The sequence below is a fragment of the Bombyx mandarina genome, chromosome 16 (genome assembly GCF_030267445.1).
Source record: "Bombyx mandarina strain Sakado chromosome 16, ASM3026744v2".
NCBI lineage: Eukaryota > Metazoa > Arthropoda > Insecta > Lepidoptera > Bombycidae > Bombyx > Bombyx mandarina.
Genome location: NC_143222.1, coordinates 10,653,816 through 10,673,005, shown reverse-complemented (window position 1 = coordinate 10,673,005; position 19,190 = coordinate 10,653,816).

Below are 19,190 nucleotides of genomic sequence, written 5' to 3'. Positions count from 1 at the left end.
AGGCAAACCGGACAATTTCCCCCGGGCACGAAACCTGGTGGCACTCCTACAAGAGTGATACTACTTGAAACTTAAGCTGTTTAAAATTCAGCTTCCGAAATCGATACTGGATGAATCGAATTGAGCGCCGTGATATATCTTTCTATAAAGGAAGTTTGAAAGGAATTAAGAATGATCTTAAGTAGCGGCTTGCCCGGGTTTGTACCTTGGATTGCAAGTAACTGTTAGATCGGTTTCATCTGATCCAACTTTTATAGCACAAAAAAAAAAGGATATCGTCGTTGTCAAACCATAATCTGCTATGTGCAATTTTTGAGATTTCTACTTTTTGACCTTTTCGTATAGTTCACAGTTCCTATCTACCGTATAAAAAAAACTGTTATGTATCTATAGCTTTATTAATTATCTATAGCTTTCATTTGATATAGTTCTCAAAAATTCACTTTCATATAAAATTTTATACAAAAATGTTTTTACTCGTTAATAAAAAATAGAGTTTTTGCACATAGCAGATTTTGGTTTGACAGCGACGATATTTCCATTATTCATGTAACATATTGTCATTGGCTTGGCAACGAATTTAATTTTGCGATGTTATTTGAAAATGAGTTTCTATTATAATATCTATATATTTACGTGAAGCAAAAACTTTGTATCCCTTTTTACGAAAATTGCGCGGACGGAGGAGTATGAAATTTTCCACACTTATAGAGAATATAGAGAAGAAGTGCACAATGCTAATATTTTTTTTAAATAATGCATAAAAGATACATTAAATCAATAAAGAAAACATTACACACACTACATACCATGTATTTGACGCACACACGCTTGCATACTATTTACTGTCAAACTTTTGTTCTTGACGTCTGTGATCAAATTGAGACTAAATTAAATATTGTTTGTCTTTATTAATATTTTTTTATAGAGTAGCCTTGGCGAAATTTGTGATTATAGAAAAAATACAATCATATTAGTGTATACACTTACAATTCCAATTAATTATAGTCGAATTTCGATTACTGCGGGACCTCTAGTTTTCATGATTACAAGAAGTTAATGTGGTGCTTTTATTCCGAAAAGACGGACGTAATAAAAAAAATCCGACGACCTAGTGAAGATCGCTGGGTCATGTTGGATGCAGAGGGAAAAGGACCGCCCGCACTAGATATCGAATGGAGAAGTTTATCAGTGGACAACTATAAGCTGAGATAATGATAATGATGAATAAAAAAATCAGAGATCAAACCGTAAAAGTAGTTTTAATTATATTAATAATTTTTCACAAGAATACTCAATACCAGGACATCGCATAATTCCTTCAAGACTAATCTAGCTACATACGCATGTATATGATATGTTAGAGGTTATTGAGCAAAATTGCTAACGGATCAATTAAATCAGTGTCTACCGTGCACAATTTTACTGCCGTTAACTCTGCCATTGCCGGTCCCAATCCCGGATGAGAAAAGAGGAGGATTGGCCTTGGTATGCCACCTACCCGGCCGTAAAAATATAACGCCGAGTAATGGGCGGCGGTCAAGGCGAACTAGGGCTTCAGTAGTCCAGAGGAACTAAATCGCCCCTGAAATTCTGCTGTGGAAGGACGTGGGAACCCACCATTAGCAATTTTCCCAAGAAAACCTTTATGTATTCTGTAAAGGTCACGATCCTCATCACTGAGGAACACGACGCACGGAGGGAGGAGCGTGCAAAATAAATCTTAATCCATCAAATGAATAAGTTCGATACAAACTCTCCGAATCCACTATTAAAGGCTGTTAATAAACTTAAGTACGTATTTATACGATCGTAAAAGAAATGCTTAAGTCGAAACGACATCTCCGTATACTGCTAAAGTACAATCCGTTAAAAGGCACAAAATTAAATGAAATTATCTCCGAAGGAATTTGACGGTAATCTCATAAGAACTCCGCTTTGCTTGGGGAGCACTTAATGCTTTAAACATAATATGTTCCACTCATTTCGTGTTGCAAATGTGTAAATACTTAAAATTAGCTACGTTGCTGCCATGACAATCTTGATATTAGTCGCGGATATAATTAAACGTCGATAATCGATAAATTTGGGCCTGAATTGTTGAACACGCCTTTGTAGGCAGACGGGCATACGGCCCACCTGATGGTGAGTGGTTACCGTCGCCCATGGACTTCAGCAATGCCAGGGGCAGAGCCAAGCCGCTGCCTACCGCTACGTGTCGATAAGTTGGCTGTCGATTTTATATTAATAAGTGACGAACAGCTTTTCATACCAAATAAAGACGATGCTACATGATCATTCTCCTGCCCTTCTTCTCGTCACCTGGGGCGCAATATGTTTTCTCCTTTTTTTTCCATACTCCTCTATCGTTTACCATTTCTTCACTCACTCCCCTCTTACACATATCGTCTTTCACGCAATCCATCCATTTCTTTTTAAGTCTATCTCTTTCTTCATTACGTTACAAAGATTACAAGATTTTCGGAAGATTTTCAAGATTACAAACATCCTTCGTAATCAACAATCTTTGTAATTTATAAAAAAAAAACTAAATAACTAGAAATATTCCTTGAAGCGGCAAATAATATAGAAATACAAACCAAACTTTATGTCTAAGTGCCAAAATATCTGTTGTTTTTAACATAAATTGGGAAGACGGTGCTTACTATAATACTTGCTGAAAGCATGCCCCTAGTAGGTAAAGCTTATCACTCAGCATATCAAGCTTTTGAGAATTCTTATATGAAAGTCTCCTTTCATGCCAGCAGTAAATAGTCTCGGTATATTTGCTTAGTTTTATTTGTACTCCAGCAATATTCGGGAAAGCTCGCAAGTCAAGATATTGCATTTCGGAATGTGAAATATTTTTTGTTTGCATTTTCAAATTTCACATGTCTGACTGAATTTTGTGAAGTTTATGATCCGAAATCTAAAATGGGTTGATAGTAGTGAATTATTTATTTTAGCACAAGATTAAGGCTTTGACAGTCCAATAAAAGGTATTTGTGCTTAGTTTTGTAAGTAAATAATGTCTGAGAATTACGTTACCAGAATGCAGGATTTGAACATTGAAAGCGTATATAAGTATGTATGTCAGTATTTAGTACCGATAATACAGGGAATCCTAATTTGGGACCGGACTACAGTGCGTGCTTTTTTCAGAGTTATTATTATTATTCTTAAAAGTAATGTCCGCCCAATAGTTGAAATTTGGCCCTCATTAATAACGCCCTAAGATTTCAAATTCTATGTACTACATTTTCTTATTGCATACCCTATATTGCATACATATTTCCTACATATTTTCATGGTGCTAAAAAAAACAGTTTCCATTTTTTTATAGTAACAACACGGAAGCTCGATAAAAGCTGTGAAACAAAAAAAAAAGGCTAACACACAGAGAAGAAAGAAAATTTCTGAATTGTTTGTCTCTGTTTATTTACAGATAATATTTTCGGCTCGAGTGATTCGGATAAGATGTGATAGCCACGTATCTCGTCTCGTTCTGTTTTCAAGGCGCGTCACGTGTTTCTGACAAAAACGTTTGCGATTGCGAATAGTTTTCATGTGTTTTCCATGTCGTTTTCAGCAAAACACTGCGGGATCTCAATCGTATTTGTTAAATTGAGTCATATAAATAGCGCTGTGAGAAAATCTTCTATTTTTGAATTGATTTTTTTAAGTTTGAAAAATATGACTACTGCTACACGCGAACAATGTCTACGATAAAGTTTAATACGCCACTAGAGAAAAAAGAGTGTAATGACTGATGATACTGTAACGCCATCTACGGCCAAATAGTCGAACGAATATCGAAGGATCTAGTAGCATCTAGAACGCTCGTGGAGTACAACGCCATCTATTGTCAGATAGCGGAAACACACATCGAAGGTACTCGACTTGTGAGGAATGCTCTCGACTATTCTAGGGATTTCGTCCCGACTATGAAAGCGTTGCAGAGATGGCACGCAGTTAGTTATTAATCGGAACTACTCGAAGCGAAACCGCGAACGGATCACCTGAAGCGAAGCGGAAGAAGCGAATTAAGAATTTTAAAGTGTTTTAAGTATTTAATACAGTTTTTAACTTATACTTCGGTAGAATTTTTATTTATCAAGAACCCCAGCGCGTAACAATACTGTCTGAGTACTCTCCGTCAATTTCGCTTGAAGAAAGACATGCCTTAGCGCTCAGGAAATACTATTATAACTAATATTAACTTTCGGACTTACTTTGGTGGAAGGACGTTTTGTGAGACCGCATGATTGGTAGCACCACCCTGCCTATTTCTGCCGTGAAGCAGTATTGCGTTTCGGTTTGAAAGGCGGGGCAGTCGTTGTACTGTAAAAACCGAGATCTTATAATTCCCGTCTCAAGGCGAGTGGCAGAATTTACGTTTGAGATATCTATCGGCTCCGGTAGCCACTTAGCACTAGGTCGGCCGCCCATCGAAGCAATAAAAAAAACTTTTACAAAACTACAACAGACAACAAAAACAAAATACTTGAAAAGCTCAGCTTGAAACTAAATTATTTTATCAGTTAACACAAAACAAACAGCAATGTACACTGAAAAAAAAAAACGCGTGTAACATGCCGCGGCAAATAACGGTAACATTGTTGGCGGTGTTACAGTCTCGCGGCAAGCTATGGATTACTGACACAGTGCAACGAGAAACAGTAAGTGAAGCTCGAACAAAAATAAATTTTGCTGTCTTTAAAAGTGCTCCAACTTTAAACTGCTTATAAGAATGATGAAGGAACATTACCTACCCGCCTAGTGTTGTTTGCTTGTTTATGCTTTATCCTTACTGTTAATTTATGTATGTAAGTATATTGGAATATAAATCATACGGTGATTTCATATTTTGTTTAACGGTATATATATATTATTGTATATATGTATTTTCTTTAATAACGTGTTGTTAATAGTACACTGCTAAAAAAAAGCTAAGATGCAAATAAAAGCTATGAGATGACGTAGCGCATGTTAGCGTAGGTTAGCGTGGTATGGACGTGTGATGCGTAGAGAGAAGATGCATGTGACTAGGAGATGTATGGAAATGGTAGTGCAAGGTAGAGAGGGAAGAGGTCGACCAAGGAAGACATGGATGTAGTGTGAATGACAATATGAGAGAGAGAGAGGAGTGAGTGTTGAGATGACGACTGATAGAAGAGAATGGAAGAGATCAATTAGCTGTGCCGACCCCCCCTGTTGGGATAAGGTGGAGAAAAAGAAGAAGATGACGTAGCGCATGTCCCTATTGTTTGTTCCGTGGACTATGCGACAATGTCCGTCGTTTGTCGCAACATGAATAATTCAGTCGCGACAAACCGACGCGACTTTTATACTTCTGCTACACCTGTGGCCGTGGCTGGACGCGCCGTGTGACCTCGCGCTGAATATAAATCGCTTTTGTATGAAAATTTCACTTCATTTTACAGCAGTAAATCTCAGACACGATATGTTGTAAATGTCGCTAAATGTGTGAAATATTTGTTGCAACAACTTGAAAGTCGAGCCGAGCATACGTTTATGGTGCTTTACTGTCGCACATTGCGAATAAAACGTCATAAGTCTCATAAATTTTTAGGTTATACGTTAAAAAAAATGAACGATGTTGTACATTATAAAGCTATTTACGTCTTACGACATTTTGATATTGGATATGCTCTCAATCTCGATACGATTATCGTCCTTCAGCTCAGCTAGTTATGCTATTTATAAAATGCGATTGAATGTTTGATTGATTTTTTTACTGGTGATAGGACCTCTTTTGAGTCCGCGCGGGTAGGTACCACCACCCTGCCTATTTCTGCTTTGAAGCAGTAATGCGTTTCGGTTTGAAGGGCGGGACAGCCGTTGTAACTGTACTTGAGACCTTAGAACTTATATCTCAAGGTGGGTGGCGCATTTACGTTGTAGATGTCTATGGGTTCCAGTAACCAGTTAATACCAGGTGGGCTGTGAGCTCGTCCACCCACCTAAAAAAAAGAAAAAAGAAAAAAAGAATATTCGATCAAAACTAAAAATTATAACGTAGCGTTTGAAATCGTTTCAACGGCTGCCCCACCCTCCAAACCGAAACGGATTACTGCTTCACGGCTGAAATAGGTGGGGTAGTGGTACCTACCCGCGCGGTACTTATGTTGTTGATGTCAATGGTCTCCGATAACGCTAGGTGGGCCGTTAACTCGTACACCCATCCAAGCAATAAAAATACACACACTTTTTAATGTCCATGTAATGTCACTAACATTAGCAGCATTATAATAATATATGTGACACTGATTAAACCGCAATGCACATGGAACTGGCGAAACCGCAGCGCTGACCATAAATCATTACCCGTCTCGTGCTGTAATAGCCGTCAGCTTTACTGTAATGACAATCTTAAATATCAGCAACAGCTGTCAACGGCGAGGCCGCGTTTTCATTGGATTGGGGATTCACAGGGTGTAACTTTTCCGGAATCTCAATTTTTTTTCTTCCAATTATTTTAAAGTTATTGCTTTGTTTTATTTCATGCAGTAAATAAAGAATCCACTCTGTATAAACTTAAAAATCTTCTTTCCTTTTAATTATTTTTTTTTTCCTACCTATTCTTATAGCCTTGAGAAGCCATTTCAGCTTCACCGTGCAGGTGAGCTCACGGGGCTCAAACCGGAGTGTTGCTAGCACTGGTCCTAGTAAGAGCAGTGTTTCGCAGAATCTACCACCGGATCGGAAACGCGACCCACTGAGAAGATCCGGCGAGAAACTCAGTGGGCTGTCTGTGGGTTAATTCGCTCGTCGAGCCCTTCGTCGCAAGAAATCTTCAACAAATAACACGTGAATCAGAGGCGGGATGGCCTAACATTGCGGGCTTACTATACGCCCGCAATCGATAGACCATACCATGAATTACGCAATGCAATGCCTTACTTCTAACCTAAAACTGAGCTCATTAAATAGACAATTTATATCAAATTTAAATGATTGAAGGTTATTGAACCTGCATGACCGACCTTGTCACAAAACGTAAATTATCACATTAGAAAATAAGGGTACATTTAAAAAGACCACGGTCGACAAATGAACAACGAAACCCCATCCCTGGTGACTATAAATCTCAACTCATACAGAAATTAACGTCAGTACAACTCCGCACTGACGCTACGAGTTTTTTAAATTGCATTTTTTAAACGGGTTTGTTCGAATAAAAAATATTTTAGAACACAAATTATAAATTATAATTCGCTACAGTATATAAGTACAAATGTCACGCTTGTTTTTAATTCGTATCATTCGGCAACACGTTGGAAAGCATTTATGATTTAAGCTTCTTTTACGGTTTGATTTTGCGTTTTTTTAAGTTATATTATTATGTAGTGTTTCGTTTCGAATAATTGAGGGCTTGGACAATAAAAGTGTTATTCGTTGACATTTGAACATTGTGCGAACTACCGTCTATTTTCGTATAAAAAATATATCTAGATATTTATCTTTTACACAGAATGAACTAACAGTATCTTGTGGATTGGCAGTATGGTTGACCTGGATCCTCAGGATAATCTGTGTACAGCTCGCGAAAAATACTCTAACGCATTTAATGTAACGAATATCCCTTCGTCACAGGGTTATAAGACTCTTCTGAGTCCCTTCTGGCTATTTTTGAAATAAAGGCACTTACACAGCAATACAGTTTCGGATGACTGTAGATGTAGTTTATATTATTAAAGTAACTTAACATGCGTCCTGTATGCATTTTAAGGTTGTTACGATCGACAATACCAAGATAATATGAACAAGTTGAATGGAATATTATAAATGTATTCAGCTGATAATTATCTTTAATAATGTATTTTTTATTTGATTTGTTTTGGTAATTTTAAGTATGTTTCAATGATACTATGTGCAATTTTGGACTATTTATTGCCCGTGTAGGTAGACGAGCATACCGCCCACCTGATGGTGAGTGGTTAACGTCATCCATGGACTTGAGCAATGCCAGGGGCAGAGACAAGCCGCTACCTAAGCTTGTTGTTGACGTCCGAAATAAAATCCTTCATTCATCCATTCATGAATTCATTTATTCTTCACTTATTCTTCATTCATTCATTAATTCATCCATCCATTCATTCATTCATTCAATTTTAACGATAGCTTCGTAGATCTGATTTCTCTAGGCGGACATTCGATTCCTCCTTTGATATTGTGGTTACCAATAGCTTGGCTAAAATAACAAATAAAGGTTTGAATTTAGGAAATCATGTTAAACAACAGTCTATATTCTTCAACTTTAATGTTCAACTATAATTAGATTTAAAACGTTTTGATCTATTTCAGTCTATCGTAAATCTCATTTGACTGTCCAGAGCAGATTGTGGTGATTATTAACTAAGCTGATAGCGATTTGTGTATCATGTAAATTGTAGATTTTTTTAGCATTACGACCCCTCGGTCTGATGCTAAGCTACTGCAAAAAGTCAAAAGGTCGGTGCCCTCTTTGAGGTCTTATGGTAGTTGGGTAAATTGTACAGTAGTGCCAACCTCCCAGTTTTTCTTAAAATGGACAAGCTTTTTTTCCACCCTCGTAAATGCTAGTAAAGGGGCTATTCCAGCTACTCAAGGACTAGAGATAAGTGCTAAAATTTGAAACACCCACAGCCGTAAGCACTTCGAAGTCGCGCTTCAAGATGATTAGTCCATCCGTCTATAAATCGTCTGGTATAAGTGACGTGATTTCGCAAACTATAAAAAAAAGATACCATGTGTCGTGTCGTGTCGTGTCGTGGGACACCGGATAGGAACGAAGTTCCTTATTATTATAAAACTATTAATTTTAAGTTCTATTCGAAGTACAAAGAAAATAATTATTCGGGTATACATTTTATATTACGATTTTTTTATTTATAAAAATAAAAAAACTACTTTACAAAGTTATCAACTTTATTTTATTCACAATGATTTATATAAAATATATAATAAAAAAATAAGCTATTTTTTGTACGTTATTACAAAGTTAAGTCGTACACTGTGTGCATTACTAATACTAATTTTACGTTACGGACGTTTTTTCCCGGTTAGGAGGAAGGAACATCGTTCCAAAAGTGAAAAACACCAACTCAGAATTGTGATAACGATTATCATATTATTATTACTATACTAATAAAAACGATATGCAATAACTACTTGCACTCACCGGCTCACGTCTGCAATCCGTACAAATACAAAGCTACTTTGTCCAATTTGTTACATTTCTGCTTTCAATTTAGCCAGATGTGCTTTTAAAATGAATAAGTAGAAGCGCACGCTCATGAAAGACTTCGAAATTAGTAACTATGCAATTGCTCTTAAAGCTTTTATTTGCCATATCTATCTATCTATATAAATAAAAATGAATTGCTGTTCGTTAGTCTCGCTAAAACTCGAGAACGGCTGGGCCGATTTGGCTAATTTTGGTCTTGAATTATTTGTGAAAGTCCAGAGAAGGTTTAAAAGGTAGATAAATATGAAAATGCTCAGAATTAAATAAATAAGTAAATGTTTTTACTTTGATGTGTCCCCCGTCAGACGGATTCCTTTTGTTTGTTTTAAGTTTATTTTATACAAAAGCTTAGATATTTTAACTATGGATTGAGGCACTACGAAGTCTGGCCGGTCAGCTAGTTCCTAAATAAAATATTATAATGAATAAATTGGGTATAGATCGCATAGGATTATTTGATGACAAACTAGGATCCCTGTACTTTTCGACTCAGATAATTGACACACATAAATAAATTTGTTTCAATAATAACATTCATATATACCTATAGATATTAAACAGGCAGCCAAAGAACAAACAAATTTGTTCATCACAAAAGTGTTTTCCCGATATGGGAATCGAACACGATCTTTTTTTTTTATTGCCCATGTAGGCAGACAAGCACACGGCCCACCGGGAAATACCGTAGAGGGGAGCTCATTCCATAGCTGGATGGTATGTGGCAAAAAAAAACCTGTGGAAATGCACTGTGGACGACCGCAGTGGCTCCAGGTAGTATGGGTGAACTCTACTCCGGTAGCGGGCGGTGGAATGGTAAAAACGAGATGATGGTATCATCTCAAACAATTCCTCAGAGCACTCCCCATGGAACATACGGTACAAAATACAAACGGGAACCGAAGTTCCTCCGTAGACCCAGAGGTACCAAACGATGCGTGAGAATGGGATTATGGAATTATCGACAGCCAAATGGAAGTAGCTGGTATTTGGGAGCCCCAGCCCAGAGATGGGAGCAGTACTCCACGCGAGGCCGGACTTGTGCTTTATAGATATATACCTATATAATAATAATATATTAAACCCCCAGCCAAAGAATAAACGATGATTCCCGATATGGGAATCGACCCAATCTAGGGTCGTCGATCTGAACATATGTTGAGCTTTCTTAGTCAGACGAGCTCACGACTAAGCTGGGGTTATGTGGTTGCCAGAGTCCGTAGACGTCACAACGGGAATGCCGATATTCAACCGCAGACACAAAGTAGAATGCATAGTTGTACCGTATACCAGCCAATTGCTCTTGCATCCTTCAAACCGCGGTTGATGACTGCTTTGTCGCAGAAGCAGATAATACAGTGTTATCTAACCGGCCTTATAAAGCAAATACGCGGATTTTTTTAACCTAATATTATTCATCTTCCTTTGTCATGGAAGTTATACTTGTATATACGTCAGCTATATATTCACGGGTTCTCGAGTGGAGACCGCGCAGCTAGCTGGCTAGGTGGTGCGATGACCTCCGAACGGTGGCCGGCAAGAAGTGGATGAGGAGAGCCGTAGACCAGGCTCAGTGGTGTGAATTGGGAGAGGCATATGTCCAGCAGTACACGACTGTGGGCTGTTCATGATGATGATATATTAAGAAAAATTTGGCGTGCGGTAGGGACTCCGAAATACTAGAAACAATCCCATATGTTTGAACACGGGGTCTCAACGGTCTTCGGAACTTTAACAATAATATTGCAAGGTGAATCCATCGTAGGACTTAGTAGGCATAATTACGAAAAATAATGCTAATCTTTTCTTTGAACCCTTATGCCTAGCAATCACTTGTGTCATCCAGCAAATTTTTGCCACATTTTTGGTTGCCAACGGTACAAGGTGGGTGGCGAAATTTACATTGTGGATGTCTATGGGCTCCGGTAACCACTAAACGCCAGTTGGCCCGTGAGCTCGTCCACCCATCTAAGTAATGAAAAAAAAGCTCTAACAAATGCTACTGTTGAGTTGAGTGAGTAGTGTTGAGGCTGCGACCTCATTCTGCAAAGCGGAGGGCGGAATTCTCGCTAATGGGCCCTTAATCTCTGAGCCCCAAAACCATTTGACATCAGGAACTCTCACCTGCCAATCTAAAAAACACTTTAATGGTAATTACATTAACAATGTAAATGCACTTCTTACTGCAGGTAAATTTTGTGTACTCATAAAAAAGTATGGATATATAAATCTATTTATTTTATTTATTTATTTGTGGAAACCAACAGTACAAAACAAACATATTATATACTAGCGACCCGCCCTCGCTACGTCTTGGGAACTGTAATTTATTATTGATCTTATTGAATATTCTTGTAAACAAATCTGATCCTGACAGTAAGTAACAAACACAATAAAAAAAAAGAAAATAACAAACAAAAAATCTAATAAATTTCCTCTTCTTATATTAATGGTTGACTATTTTAACGATAATGGCTTACAAATAAAAGATAGATATATGCTGTCATGGACTTTTTTGTAGGACTATTTAAATCAAATCAAATCAAAAAAAATTTATTCAACATAAATGAAAGTACATACTTGTTGAACGTCAAAAGAACTACCGCCAATTCACAAGAACTAGCCTCCGTCCTGAGAAGAATTGGCAAGAAACTCAGCGGGCATGTGTTTTTTTTTTTTTTTTAAATATGAAATTATTATTTATTTATTTTTTAATATTAGATTATATATTTTTTTTAAATATTAATTTTTACAATGAGCATTATAACGTAACAATTACTACGATCTTGAAATGCCCGGAGCGAGCAACTCATTCCCACTATCAAGACTTTCATTTAACATTATGGTATATGTACGTGTAACTCCAATGATTTATGCGGCACACGGAAGTTATCTCTCAGATGGCAGATTTTTTCTTCTTACTTGACTTAAATTAAAGCCTATGCGCTACTCTGATGTGTAAGCTTAGTGTCATATGTGTTTATGTCAAATCCATAACCTAAAAAATAATTACCAAGCTTTTAGCTCTAAAAATGACGATACTTCCACACAATTTTTCATTCCCCCCATTCCACCCTTTACAACATTTTTCTCGAATTAGAAAGTAGCTTATGTCCTTTCTCGGGTTCTAGACTATCTGTGTACTAAATTTCATTTAAATCGGTTCAGTAGTATTGGCGTGAAAGAGCGACAGACAGACAGAGTTACTTTCGCTTTTATAATCTAATATATAAAATTCTCGTGTCACAATGTTCGTTCCCATACTCCTCCGAAACCGCTTGACCGATTCTCATGAAATTTTTTATGCATATTCAATTAGCCTGAGAATCGGCTACTATCTATTTTTCATACCCCTAAGCGATTAGGGTTGTCCACCCCTAACATTTTTTTTTTATTTGGACTTTTTTTTTGTTATAATGAGGTATTATGTGGTTGAATGAGGTTTTGTTATTTTTATTATATATTCCCTCAACGTTCACAGCGCTACATGCCTCTTTCACTCATTTACCACATCCTTACACACTTACAATAAATTAGTTTTTTTTTCTACACTAGAAATTCCCTAGAAATCTTATATATGGCAAAACAATGTTTGCCGGGACAGCTAGTATTAGTATAGAAATATGGATTAAAAATAGCTAAGATAAAACCGAACAAGTTTCCACCATCAAAGTTACATATAAGTAAAAAGCGCACAAAGGAAAAAAAAAGAAATTTTTAAATTTAAGTTTACAAAAAAAATGCAACGCAATACGCACATATGTAATATGTATGTACACCTCTATCTTATGTGCATACATGTGTATATATTCTTTAAAACTTAATAATACACGGACCTAACCCACCTTAAAAAAATCGGTTGTCTGTAAAGTCGGCTTACTGACGATAGTTGAACGTGACGACGTCATAAGAAAATACTGATGGAATGGTTTCATCTTTCAATTATCGCAATTATCGTTGCTATAAACAATTGACACCGCATTTACTTTTCACTGAACTTCATACTTGACGAAAACATGTAATGTATAGCAGCTGTCCACGCGGATGCATCGCTCACTCAAGTAGGAGAGAGACAGATGTCGAACGCTGCCGAACGCGGAGGCCGATTGTGCCTCTTTGTCGCTTGTTGCGCGCTCTCGCTTGCACTTCAAGTCTTAAATGGAACGCTTCAAAGCGATGTAACGCCGCATGAGACATGTTTTTTCGTGCGTGCGTGCGGCTCCATCGAATTATAAGACGTTGTCACGTCAAAAATCCAAAATAGCGTATCTATAATATACGCTGGTAGTGAAAAAAAAAAGATTTCTGAAGCTCTAAAATCACTGTGATATTATCGGTTCGATCGAGTTTGGCCAGCGCCGATCCCATGAGAACGCGAAATACGTAATATGAAAGTTGTATAAGACTTATAAGCGTGATTTCATATGGCAGACGTCCTACATGCTCAAGACAGACTTGCGCATGTGTGTTTGACACGACATAATAATACCGAATTAATTCGATACAATGTCGTTCGATTTCGACCCCGCTCCATTCGTAGAGACGGTACATTATTGAATTAGTTGGTGTGAAGTATTATATTATTCAATTGGCCTCGATTTGGCTTCGAGACCTCGTATTAATTTAATTATTAGCTAACATTGTGTGTTTGTATAGAATTCTAGTTCGGGATTTAGTGTGTTCGGGTGTTTGTTCAAAATCACACAATATAATATACATATATTATATTATAGCATACAATATGATATAATATAAGTTTATTTAGATGTTATTTGATTTATTGGACAGTTATAGATCAATACAAACAGAATAATTAATAGAGTTTTCTGAATGTTTTTTTGCATCACCACTGTTTGGTGTTAAAATTTGAGTGACGGGGATATTGAGGGTTGTCCATTATAAACATGTCATGTGGAGGCATGAATGTCATGAAAAGAAATATGAATGAGGTGGAATGTTTTATCTAAGACAAAAGAAAATAGATGGTTGATGGTAAAAATATGAGGGAACCAAATAAAGAGCACGGGTTAGGATTAGTTCCGTTAAAAGCATCAATGATGTTGTAAAGCCACTTTCTGCAGCAACTTCATTAATAGTAGTGCAAGTTTTGATTTTAAAGCAGAATCACGAATCTAAAACTATGAAATCAATGCTTTCTATAATAAAGTTTTAAATAGTATAACAAACTCACCACATAGTTCCTTACCTGGCATAGACGTAAGCCAATCCTCTGTAGTTACAGATAGTAGATTTTTCTTGTATATATTATATATTTAGCTTGTATATATATCAATGATCTCAACGGCCAGTCAAATGTAATTGGTCATTAGAGTCCTTAAAGACATGAACGTCACCACTTGCTCTAACAGTACCTGAGAATCTAGAACCAGCAGATATTTAAATGACATTTGCTGTGGAATAATGTTTGTTCAGACTTAAGAGCACATTGCGTGATGGCCTCAGAGTAGAAACGGCTAAACCTGGTTCAAAATAAGCCCTATCATCAGTGACCAAGATTAAGAGAGAGAAATGTTAGAAAAATACGGACTGATTTTTACCGTGATGTACCAACACTAGGAGCTCAGATAAATTATTGTAAAGGCCAAAGGTTTTCAAGAGCTATTTTTGTGGACAACACTCCCCAAAACGTGAAGATAATGAGCAGCTACTTAGGGCTATAATCTGTCATCTATATCAATAAAATCTCCAAAAATTCAATCCCTTTCAGGATATATCTTATCGACTCCTAATAAACTCTCTTACAAGTCAAACTGTAATTTCGTAGACACACTCGCGCCAAATCTCGGAACGTTATTAAATTATTTTCCCATCGAGTTATTGTACTTATATCTTGGGACCGGCTGTGAAATCGCTTTGATTTGAGTGACACATTTTTTATTTACAACTTTTTGTGTTTTGCCTACAATAATGACATAATAATGTATATTTTGCCTCTTGATTTAAAATATTCTGTAAACTTTCTGTGCAGGGATATAAAAATGGGGTCAAAAATAAGGTGAAATCACATTCGAAATCTATGATATGGACATCATTAATTGAAAGCGTAGATGAACGTATAAGTCAATATAAAAACGTTTTTTTCATAAAAATGCAAAGTATTCAGAACTATATAAATTCTCACACAACTATACCTATATGATATCATCGTTATTTTTAGCACTAAAAATGTAAAATAAAGATAATATAAGAAAATATAACAATAAAAGAAATAGATAATATGTATGCATAAATAATCAAACGATGCAGATTTTAAATAATGGTAATGGATTAATTATAATTTACATATTTGTTTGTCAACAAATAGTTCAAAATCTCAGAGTTCCGAAAAAAGCCGTATTTAAAAAAAAAATGAAAGTCTTAAAACCCTGAACATTTTTAACACGCGCAATGAAGAATTTAAGTGTTGTTGCTATTGAGTTAGACACATTTGAACAAAATGGTATTAAAGAACTAAAAATGTTACTGAAACTGTTATATGATTAGAAGTGTGATAGAACAGTGATTTTTTTATGCACTTACTCTTAATACATATAGTTTTATTCATATGATTGCAGTATTACTGGTGTCCTGGAGGCTTTACCAGGACAGGTGGGCGAGCAAAGTCGCAGCCAGGAGGGGTGGGATTTGCTATTATCTGCCCGAGCGCCTCCGAAGAAAGCCTAACAACTCAAGAGCAGCTACTTCGCGAATGAATCTACTACCGGATCGGTATCGCGACCCGCTGAGAAGATCCGGCTAGAAACTAACGCCCTAAGTACTTCATCACCATAAACACAACGATTAACTTGACATCAAAGTGTCTACAAAACAAGTCCTCTTAAATCACTAATACCTTACCAAACATCCATCTTAAACATTTCTAATTGTTCACAACAAATGATTTATTAAATACAGGGCTTTCTATACAGGGTGTATCTGAATAGTTAGCTGGAGGGAGTTAGAAGGAGATAAAAAACTTTAGATAACACGTCATGTTTCGTTTTGATGACTTTTGTGAACCGGATATTGAACGCGCACAGAAGTATTAAAAGTCGTTGTGGCCTTCGAAGTCGTCGTGGCCTAAAGGATAAGACGTCCGGTGCATTCGTATCTAGCGTTGCAACGGTGTTCGAATCCCGCAGACGGGTACCAATTTTTCTAATGAAATATTATACGTATTTAACAAATGTTCACGATTGACTTCCACGGTGAAGGAATAACATCGTGTAATAAAAATCAATCTCGCAAAATTATATCTTGCGTAATTATTGGTGTTAGGACCTCTTGTGAGTCAGTACGGGTAACTACCACCGCTCTGCCTATTTCTACCGTTAAGCAGCAATGCGTTTCGGTTTGAAGGGTGGGGTAGCCGTTGTAACTATACTGAGACCTTAGAACTTATATTTCAAGGTGGGTGGCGCATTTACGTTGTGTGCGGCTCCAGTGACCACTTAAAACCGGGTGGGCTGTGTGGTCGTCCGCCCATCTAAACAATAATTTTTTTTATTAGAAAATAAGCCTTTAGAATACGATTTACTGTTATTATATAATTACCAGCACTATCGACCTTGATATTTGGAAATGATTTCAACACACCCTGTATATTCATCACACGAGAAAACATGACAAACGATATACCTCCAAAACCACTAGGGACTTACTTCTTAATGATGTCACAAAAACATACAACCCAAAGACAACGTAATGGGAATCCAAAAATTCTTGTTTACGCTGTTCCCGAGAAGCTGAATTCGTTTCGGAGGATTAGTGGCTTAAAGGAATTATGTAGTCAATTTCGTTAAGGACATTCACGGTTTCATGACTTGATAAACAAATGGGTGTTGTTGCGAAATGGAAAACTTTGCAAAATTCGTATGCCACTGGTGCCGAAGGCTGCCTATATCTAAATATAATAATTATAAATATAAAAATCTAAATAAATAACATTAATGAATTTATTTTTTTGACATTACAACGTCTTGTAATTCGATGAAGCCCGCTGCACGCACGAAAAAACATGACTCATGAGGCGTTCCATTTAAGGCTTGAAGTGCAAGCGAGAGCGCGCAACGAGCGACAAAGAGGCACAATCGACCTCCGCGTTCGGCAGCGTTCGACATCTGTCTCTCTCCTACTTGAGTGAGCGATGCATCCGCGTGAACAGCTGCTATACAATAATACATTTACATGTTTTCGTCAAGTATGAAGTTCAGTGAAAAGTGAATGTGGTGTCAATTGTTTATAGCAACGATAATTGAGATAATTAAAAAATTAAACCATTCCATCAGTATTTTCTTATGAAACGTTCAGCTATCGTCAGTAAACCGACTTTACAGACAACCGATTTTTTTAATTATATTAACTGAATTAATTGAGGAGCTGGGGAACAAAAGCGGACTTGTCCCATTAATAAAATTTACAGTAGAGCCAAATAACTTATTTTTTTTTATTACTTATTAAATCAATTAAGTTTGAATAATTATTAATTAATTGAAAACGGGTAATAAACATCTCAAATATAGACGGATAAATGTGTTAAGGAAATTGAAAGGTAACGAATTATCCCTTTTTTTTTTCTTTTTCGGGTGGAAATCCTCATGGACTACCTCCGCCTGGGGAAAAGCGGAGGGGCGTGCCGGACTCCTACCGGCTAAAACCACCCCGGTGTCCACCCACACGTGCGCGCAGGGCCGCGGGAATCCAAATTCTTCCGCAGCCCCACACCAGTGCTGGCCCGGTCAGTCCAGGCCTCGTCTCCTGCACTCCTCCTGCTATTTATAATATGCACCCGAGGGAATCCTTGACGGACAAGTTTAAAGAAATCAAAATTCTAACTTTAGCGTCCCAATACATTTTTGAAAATTTATTGTACATGCGTAAAAACATTGTAGAATTCCCCAGAGTCTGCGATTTGCATAACGTGAACACTAGGAACAAACATAGGCTTGCGTTGCCAGCGGCTCGAATTAAGAAAATAAGCAACTCTTTCAGGGGGCTGGGTGTACAACTTTTCAACAAGATCCCACAAAACGTTCAACTACACTACCTGTTCATAGATTTAAGAAAACTGTCAAGGAACGTTTGTGCAACAAAGCATATTATAAAGTTAAGGATTTTTTACTAGATGGCACTACGTGGGAATGAGGCGTTCGCTCCTGGCCTTTTCATTTTTCATTATTATTATTATTTATTTGAATTGTATTTTTTTGACTTGTTTTTTCATATAATGTAAATATGTTTTCTTATTTAAAAAAAAAAAGAAAATATTTGACAAAATCCAAAAAAAAAAAAAAAATGCCCGCTGAGTTTGTTTCGCCGGTTCTTCTCAGGACTGTGGCTTTTTTTGGAACCGGTGGTAGAGTTAACATTTTCTTTTACATTTTGACATTCAACAAGTGTGTTTTTGATGACATCCAAGTTGAAATAAATGATTTTGAATTTGAATTTGAATTTGGGGTAGTGAGGCGTTCAGCTACTCCGTGCATCGCCTCAGAGGCACGCGCTGACACCCGCACGCGCCTCCGTCTCAGGTCCATCAAATAGGGGGCGGGGGCTTTCCCAAGTCCCTTGCCCCTGGACCCATTCATGGGGGGGCGGAAAAGGGCGTTGTCACGAAATTAAAATGCTTTTAATATCCTAATCGCTGAATTCTATATGGTTTTCGCTAATCGATACTATGAATGACTAGATACTCAATCTAGTAACAAAGCCCTATGACTATTAATTTTCTTATTAAAATAAATCATAATAGTTACACTAATTTAAGCAGATGTTGATTAAGGTAGCGGCTTGTAGCTGTAGGCAGCGGCTTGGCTCTGCCCCTGGCATAGCTGAAGTCCATGTGCGACGGTAACCACTCACCATCAGGTGGACTGTATGCTCGTCTGCGTACAAGGGCAATAAAAAAAGGTACATAATTTTATTTTATTTAAGTTAGTTTTCT